The sequence below is a fragment of the Schistocerca piceifrons genome, chromosome 8 (genome assembly GCF_021461385.2).
Source record: "Schistocerca piceifrons isolate TAMUIC-IGC-003096 chromosome 8, iqSchPice1.1, whole genome shotgun sequence".
In the NCBI taxonomy this organism is placed as follows: Eukaryota; Metazoa; Arthropoda; class Insecta; order Orthoptera; family Acrididae; genus Schistocerca; species Schistocerca piceifrons.
Window position 1 is genome coordinate 57757368 of NC_060145.1, and position 8519 is coordinate 57765886.

The following is an 8519-nucleotide window of genomic DNA, read 5'->3' on the forward strand; positions in this document are numbered from 1 at the left end:
TATTAAGAATGACTTAGAAATAAAAGAGAAGTGAAACCACGCTGGTTGAGAAATCAAGAAGACTATGCTGCTCACATTTTGATTGGAATTAAATATTAGGAAAAAATATGAAAATCTGCAGAGCGCTTCAAGATTTGGAAGTTCATCGTCGTACGCAGGAAAAATGCTGTCAGAAGTTTTACTCTAAAAGTGATGTCAATTCGCTTCAGTTCGGGAAAGAAAGCAAGAAATAAAGAAAGAAAAAAAAATATATCTAACTAGCAAGCGCTATGTAGTTTCCCTGTATGTTATTGTCAAAAAATGTGGAACGCTTCACGATTTTGCGTGTCATCCTTGCGCAGGGGCCATGCTAATCTTCTCTGTATCGTTCCAATTTTAGTATATGTACTGCCGAAGCAAGTACATGTATGTGAAGTTGAATTTCCGTATATATACTTACATGCTTCTAGTAAAAGTATGTTCTAAAATTTGTGAAGTATTTCGTATCGGCATTTCTCTTAAAAGTAAGATAGTGGTCTAAAAAGTGTAACGTTTGAAGAGACACACTATGTTCTATGTATTTACTGGAATTTCGTCTCATCACTGGAATGTGTAGAGAAATTATTAATAAAGTTTTGTCGCCTTGTGCCCCTATATTCGGAGCCATTGCGCCTACCACGCCATCTCGTAGTTACTGCGCCACTCACACTACTTTGTGTCGTCAGTCCCAGTCGCACTGTCCGCAACTTGGGAAGGGAAGAATACGTGACGATAAACATGTGCTTCGAAATGAAGTTTGGATGTTAATAGAACTGTTGTTATTAGCTAAACGGTAATTTAACATTTCATTCATCTCACAGTGTCAAGTTACCACCGAAACTGCAAGGCTATTTTAAAAGAGTTAATTTGTAGGCTAGTGCCCTCAGTAATTTCTCTTCTGTTAAACATTTTTTTTAAAAACTTATTATTTAATCATCATTCTTTAAGAATCTACATGTAATCGGCGTCAATATTAGCAGTTTAAAAAGAAGTTTTTAGAACAGCATATCTGTTAGCATTTCTTTATGTTTTCCAACACGCAACCGGCCACGATAGTTAACGTTTTACACTTATACAAGTACATGTACACACTAATACATGCATTCACGAGTGATTCTCATTAAACTCCAATGTTCAGATATTCATATATTTTGAGCCACTCGAGATATGGGAGATCACTACCCTCTTTAAGACTGTACATTGCTTCACAGGGTGGGTATTAATCTGTGAGAAAATATACACTAAAGCGTTAAAAAAAAATACACAGTTAACAGATATTTATAAAAAATTAAAAGGTTCATTTCTTCACATAATGGGTATTTATCCAAGAGGAGAGAAACTGACTTGCACTTATGCCTCATGTGTTCAGACACACTATTACTCATTATGCTAGGTCAGATTCTAATAATTTCTGTATGCTGTAATGCCAGTGCTTTATTGCGAGTGATCTTAGATTTGTTCTAAAATCCTTTAACTCCGTGGTGTTCTTCATTAGTGTTGGAAGATGATTGTACAATTTTATTCCCATATATTGAACACCTTTGTTGAGGAGTAAACTGGCGAATCAGCAGTACTGAGATTTTTTATCTTGTGTCAATATGGGTTTTGGGTTGTAGAATAGCAACTGTTGTACATTATTGAAGAATATTTCTCTGCTGATTGAACAGTATCTGCCTCAACTGTAGTTCAGCATGTTGGGTGCAAGTAGCCAGCAATAGCACCACTAAAGAGTCAGTCACATGGGTGAACATCCGAGAAGCAGAAAGCATTCGGAAGTCAGGGAGCTAAAAGAAGATTCCAAAAATCTGCATCGATGATTTTTTATGGACAAAATCCCTCCAAACAAAATTGAGATAAGTGATGTAATAATAACGCCCTTAGGAAATTTGGACGTCAATTTAAAATTTCAGTGATAAATATCTCTCCATACACCACCAAAATGTCCAGTCAGTCACAAACAAGGTTTCAGACAATTAGGTTTTGCTAAACCCTAAACTGCATTTTGTCGATGTTCTGTGTTTCTCGGAAAACTGGTTAAATGCAGATCAGGTTGCTTCATTTACAGTACCAGGCTACACACTTGCAAATAACATCTGTAGAAGAAAATACAAAAGTGGAGGTACTGCTATTTTATTTAAAAGTGGGTTGAAATTAAAAGCTAATGGATAGTTTTCAGTACCTCAGTACAGAAATAGACTTTGAAGCAACAGTTGTAGAAATCAGTGGTGCAAATACAGCTGTTGTGTGTATCAGTCGCTCTCCAAATGGGAACTCTGAGGCATTTATCAATAAACGAGAAACATTACTAATTAGGATACATGTAGGCAGGAAATCAATAGTACTGTGTGGGAATTTCAACACCTGACTTTCTTGGAACAAGCAGGAGAAAAGGACTGTTGCTTTATCTAACAGATACTTTCAGTTTAAAACAAACAATTACAACCCCAACAAGAATTACAAAAACTTCTGTCACTACTGTGGACCAAATATTTGTTAACACATCCTATACAAAAAATGTGTAAATACAAATTTTAATGATCATGAAGCTCAAGTGGTAACCCTCTGACTGTTTACTACCCATACAAAACCATAAAAGGACTGTGACTGCATGAAGTTTCTACAGACAAAGCATAGACACATTCAATCACTTGTTATCAAGAGAAAGCTGGGAAGAAGTTTCTCAGTTGAATGACACCAACAAAAAGTTTGAAAAGTTCTATGACATCTCCAACTATTATTTTGAAACAGTATTTCCTCTCATAATACAGGCAGTAAGAAACACAAATCTGAAAGCAGAGTCATATATAACAAGAGGCATAAAAGTCTCACGCAACACAAAAAGAAAATTGCTCAGTTACAGAAAAAAACACAACAGATCCCCTCTCCTTAACAGTTACATCATAAAATATATTCAGGTGTATATAAAAGTCGTATGTCAGGCAAAAATAATGGCCAATGATAAGTTTATATCAGAGTTGGAAAATAAAAGCAAAGCAATCTGGAAAGTAATAAAGCAGGAAGGAAATAGTAAAAGGGAAAATATCACACTGAACTGTGACAACAAGAGAATTATTGACCTGCAGCAGATTGCAAATTTCTTCAGGCAGTACTGTGAAGACAATACAAAAAATCTATGCCAAAGTGATCCCTATTCATAAAAAAAGTGACAAAGCAAACTTGGAAAACTATAGACCAGTGTCATTATTATCAATTTTTGCCAAAGAATCATGTATAACAGCTGTATGGTATTTCTGGATAAGAACAAAGTCCTTGCTGATGCTCAACATGGTTTCTGGAAAAAAAATCTACGACCAATGCCATATATAATTTCTTGCAAAATGCTGTAGAAGCACTGGATTATAAAGAAAATGCTGCTGATATTTTCTTAGATCTAAGCAAAACTTTTGACATTTTGGACCACAGAATCCTGCTGGTAGAACACCAGAAGTATGGCATTGGAGGCACCACATTAAAATAGTTCTGCTCCTACCTGACAAATCTGAAACAAAAAGTAGTAATAGCTTATAAACTAAATTACAGCACTAGAACATATTTTTCAGATGCAGGATCCATTCTCGTGCCTATTCCTTTCCTTCTATAAGCATACAGTTGCAACTAAATATTTTGTTTGCACATGACACAAGCATCCTTACAGGGGAAACACAAACACAGCTACAAGAAAACATAAATGAAGCTACAGACCAACTAAATGACTGGTTTGGAAGAAATAAACTAATAATAAACATTTCCAAAATAACTGCGCTTAATTTCTGTTTGAAAGGGGAAGCCTGCAACACTTCTGTGACAGTAAATGCCAGTAGAATTGCATCCTCACTGGAAACAAAATTTTTAGGCTTCAAAATGATTTTAAATGGCAGACACATAAAACAAAAACAAATACAACACTGAAAAAAGTACACTACAGTCCATGCTTACTTGCACACAAAGCAAGCTTCCACACTGTTAGAATTGCATACTTTGTCCAGTTCCACAGTGTCCTACCATATGGAATTATATTCTGGGGTAACACAGCTGCTAGCCCTGTAATCTACCTGACCCAAAAAAGAGCTATAAGAGCAATGCACCATGCAAAACAGACTGACTCGTGTAGGGCCCCTCTGTCAGAAGTCTTCCATACTCCCTCTCTCCTGTCTTTTTATTCTAGAAAATTGTAGATGAGGAAAAATATCAAAGAGATAAATAAAATCTGTGAAGTACATGAACATAATACCAGGCAAAAAGACAAACTCTGTGTTCAGTCAGTAACGAACACAGCCTTTAACACCTCCAATATAAATAGCCAATACAATAGAAATGTACAATAGTCTGCCATGTAAAATTAAAGTTATTTCTTCATTTTCTCTGTTTCCCTAAGGGCATTCTTATTAGATCACTGCTTCTATTTAGTGGCAGAATTCTTAAACCATGGGAAGTACGATCGACATGATGCAAGAATATGCAAAAACTACTACAGTTGCTAAAGCAAGGTCAAATATAATGAATTTATTGTATCCTGTCTGTGTGTTTTAGTGTCATATTTTACATTGCAATATTGTATTCATTTTATTGTGCTAATATTACTGAACAATGCTATCTGTCCAGGCATGGCAGGTGAATGACGTAGAATTGGTAATAAAGGTAATGTGCCTGCCTACATATATGAACAAGTAGGTGTTAACCATACACCTTTCCAGTTTCAGAATATTTATGTATGTATTATTTGAGTGATTATATTCTATAAGTACACATTATTCGAGTAAGTAAGCAATGAATAATAGATTTGCTGGAACTAGAGCCATGTATTCACGATTTGTTATTCAAATTACCTTGAAGGAATTCTTCAATTGAATATCAGCAGTATGCTTTTATTTTAACCTAAAATATATATAATAAAATACCACAGGCAAATAATTTATTTATTGTTATTGATGTCATCATAGTTTGTACAAATTAAAAGCAAGCCAGTGGATATCTCCTACTACTAGGTTATCGAGTCAAACTCTAGTTCGTCAAAACCAATTTTAAAAAAAGGAGATAATAAAGATCAATATTTAATAGAATATGTTATGGCACACAAGAAATGTTTTAGGAGTATGGTTAAAAATGCTAAAAAAAAAAGCAATATACTGGACTGGAACTCTGGTTGTCACCACCATGCAAAAAGATGAAAAACTCACTTAGGTTGGGTCCCCATTCTATTTCACAGCAAAAGTGTTAAATATATGGGAATAAGATTATACAATCATATTCCAGCACTAATAAAGAACACCACAGAGCTAAAAGATTTTAGAATAAATCTAATAGAGTACTGCCTTTACAGCATACAGGAATTCTTAGAATCTGACCTGGTACAATAAGCAATTGAGTGTCTGAACAGCATGAGGCATATGCCTAAGTCAGTTTGTCCACTTAATATATACGAGTGTGAGTAAATGGACAAATGAATATAAATTTTACAGTTGTATATCAGAGCCCGTAAGCAGAGTACAAATATTTGACCCATTTACAATTAAGCTGGGGAGATTTTGTCACCATCACTTTTCAGCTGTGCTCTGGAATACGTGATAAGGGAATGTTACAAGGAAAATCCTAAAAACATAAGAATACGAACAAAGAAAGATCAAATAAATTTAAATTGCTTGGGATTTGCAGATGACAGCATTACTAGCTAATAATGTTCAGGAAGCCAGAAACCAAATAACAAGATTAACAGGCACTATTAGTCTAGCCAGCATAATGTAGGGGCATTGGCGTGTCTATGAGTTTGCGTATTTTACTGTAGCTCATCAAAGAGTAACTCCAAAAGCTAGCAAGTTTTCTTCCTTTTGTGTGTGCCTATCAACAACTCAATGCTTCTGCTTTGTGTTGAGTGGTTTTCTTTAATTGTAGAGTATTTACATTCTACAAGAACTTTCCTACAACATTTAATGTGATAATGATATAGCCTGCAGAGTTCGAATATTACTAAGTTGTTTATGTGTGTATGTTCTTTTCTGAATGTCTATTAGTTATTTATTTTCTGAACTCAGTAGTGCAGTATGCTTGTCCTCTCAGATAAATACTTCTTATGTGAAGCAATGTGGTTTTTTGTATATATATATATCAGTTAGTTATGTATTTTCTGAAATCTTTAGTATGTATTTTCTCACAGATCAGTACCCGTCATGCGAAGCAATGTACAGAGTGCTGAACATGTTAGTCCCTCGTGAGAGTGTGTTAGGCCCATTACTGTTTCTCATTTACATTAATGACTTCCCACTGTGGATCACATAACATGCAAAATTTATATATGCCATACTGAGTAACTATTTTATTATTTTTTCATGTACTTATTGTGATTTATCTGTTTAATTATTAACTTTGTCAATCACTTACTGACAACACAATTTTTGTTGGCCTCTGAACAGAGGAAACTGGGAGCAGAAACTTGCGATTGACTCATAATGACATTTGGTGCTGAGACAAGCCCCACCTCCTTTTCCCAGGGCAACCGACTTACAGCATGTTACAACTTCAAGTTGAACAAATATATTTCAAGGAAGATGCAATACATGAAAGTCACAGATCAAGTAAACAGAGTAAGACGTGTGTACACTTTAACAGTCAAATCATAACTGAGTCCGAGACTAGCGGCCGCTGGCTGGCTGGCAGCTTAGGTGGCACTGCTGCTGCATGGCTGGCACACAGCACTGCATGTAGAGGACGCGCGTAACTGCGTGGCGGCACTTTGAAAGATCGGCGAGTCACAACACCTTTCCCCCCTTTGAAGTTCTTGCACAGGTCTTGAAGGAGGTGAACTGTCGATTGCTAAAGTCCATAGGTGTTGTGTGACTAGCCGTAAAGTCTCGAAGAGGAAGCTTCCCGCAAGGACGGAAGTGTCGCCGATAATAACGGGTCGAGATGACAGGAGACGTGGGGGTCGAATCTGCAGGGGCCCCATGCACCAGTCTGCCTGTTGGGGCAAGTCCAGTTGTTATAACAGGAGACATGGGTGATGTGATGTGTCCACGTCCGTAGGAGGAGGAGGCGAGTAGAGTTGCTCCGACAGATGATGGTCATCTGGTTCCTGCACGGGCGTGTCTCCTGTTGGTGTCAGTTCTTGTGCTGGCACCGATATGATGGTGAGAGGACTGCGTTGTGAGTAATGAGAGATTTCAGTATCCCGAGCGTCAGGTAGAGCTGAAGGTGGTGTAGCGGCATACGGAACAGGCGTTGCCGGCACACGAGGCCGAAGCTGATCCGAATGACACACTGCAACACCTGTGTCCATCTGTATTTCATACAGTCATTGGCCACAGTGTTGTAAGATGCAGCGAGGACTCCATTTTGGCCGCCTGCCATATCTCTGTACCCATACAAAGTTGTCGGCGGTGAACCGGCCAGCGAAGGCACACGCGGCCTTGAGGTGGAAGGCTGCAGAAGATGAAGTAGCATGCGGGGCTGTTGGCCATGTAAGAGCTCAGCCGGGCTGTGGTCGCCCATGGGGGTGAAGAAATTGGAGAAGTGCATCATCAGCAGCAGAAGAAGTCAGGAGTTTCCTCATCTGAGCCTTAAATGTGCAGACCAGTCGTTCAGCCTCACGATTTGACTGTGAATGGAAGGGAGGGGCCGTGAGATGCATGACGCCGTGATGGGCACAAAAATCCGCAAAATCGGAAGTGGCAAATTGCGGACCGTTATCAGTAATAAGAGTATAGGGAAGGCCTTCCAAAGAGAAAATGCAAACTAGAGCATTGGTGGTTGCCGCAGTGGTACCGACATGCAACGGACAATGAAAGGAAAGTTAGAGTAGGCATCAATAACGAGAAGCCAATAAGTACCTAAAAAAGGTCCCACAAAGTCAGCATGAATACGCTCCCAGGACTTCTCAGGCGAAGGCCACGGTGACAAAGATGACTTATAGGCGGCGGCCTGTGACGTACAAGGGCCGCAGGCATCGACCATGTGTGCGATTTCAGAGTCAATGCCGGTCCAGTACACATGACAGCGTGCCAGAGATTTTGTGCGAGACACACCCCAGTGCCCTTAGTGAAGGAGGTGCTAGACCGGAGCACGCAAAGACTCAGGTACCACAGCACGCGGCGAAGCATTTTCGGTGGAAAGGAGGCTAACACCATCCCTAGCCGTGAGGCGGTAACACAAAGCGTAGTAGTTCCGCAACGGATCAGAAGTCTTAGCGGACAGATGATCTAGCCAACCATTCTGAATACAGCGTAAAACCCGGGAGAGGGTATGGTCAGAACCCGTAGCAGCCATTAGCCGGTCCCCGGAGATGAGGAACCCGTCCACAACCCGCTGCTCGGCAACATGCAGGTGGAAACGCAAAAGTTCATCCCTATTGAATGCCAGATCAGGACCCATAGGAAGGCGAGACAGTGCATCAGCATTTGCATGTTGAGCCATTGGCTGGAAATGAATCTCATAATTGAAACGAGACAAGTAAAGAGCCCAACGCTGGAGGTGGTGTGCAGCCTTGTCGGGAAGTGACGTTGATGGATGAA

At 39.0% G+C, this 8519-nt stretch overlaps 1 non-coding gene across 1 annotated transcript; it reads right to left on the reverse strand.

Moving 5' to 3' along the window:
* Positions 1-296: 296 nt before the first annotated feature.
* Positions 297-403, reverse strand: LOC124712794. The gene has a single exon (XR_007005612.1). It is a non-coding gene; the product is annotated as a U6 spliceosomal RNA (small nuclear RNA).
* Between the last annotated feature and the right edge of the window lie 8116 nt (positions 404-8519).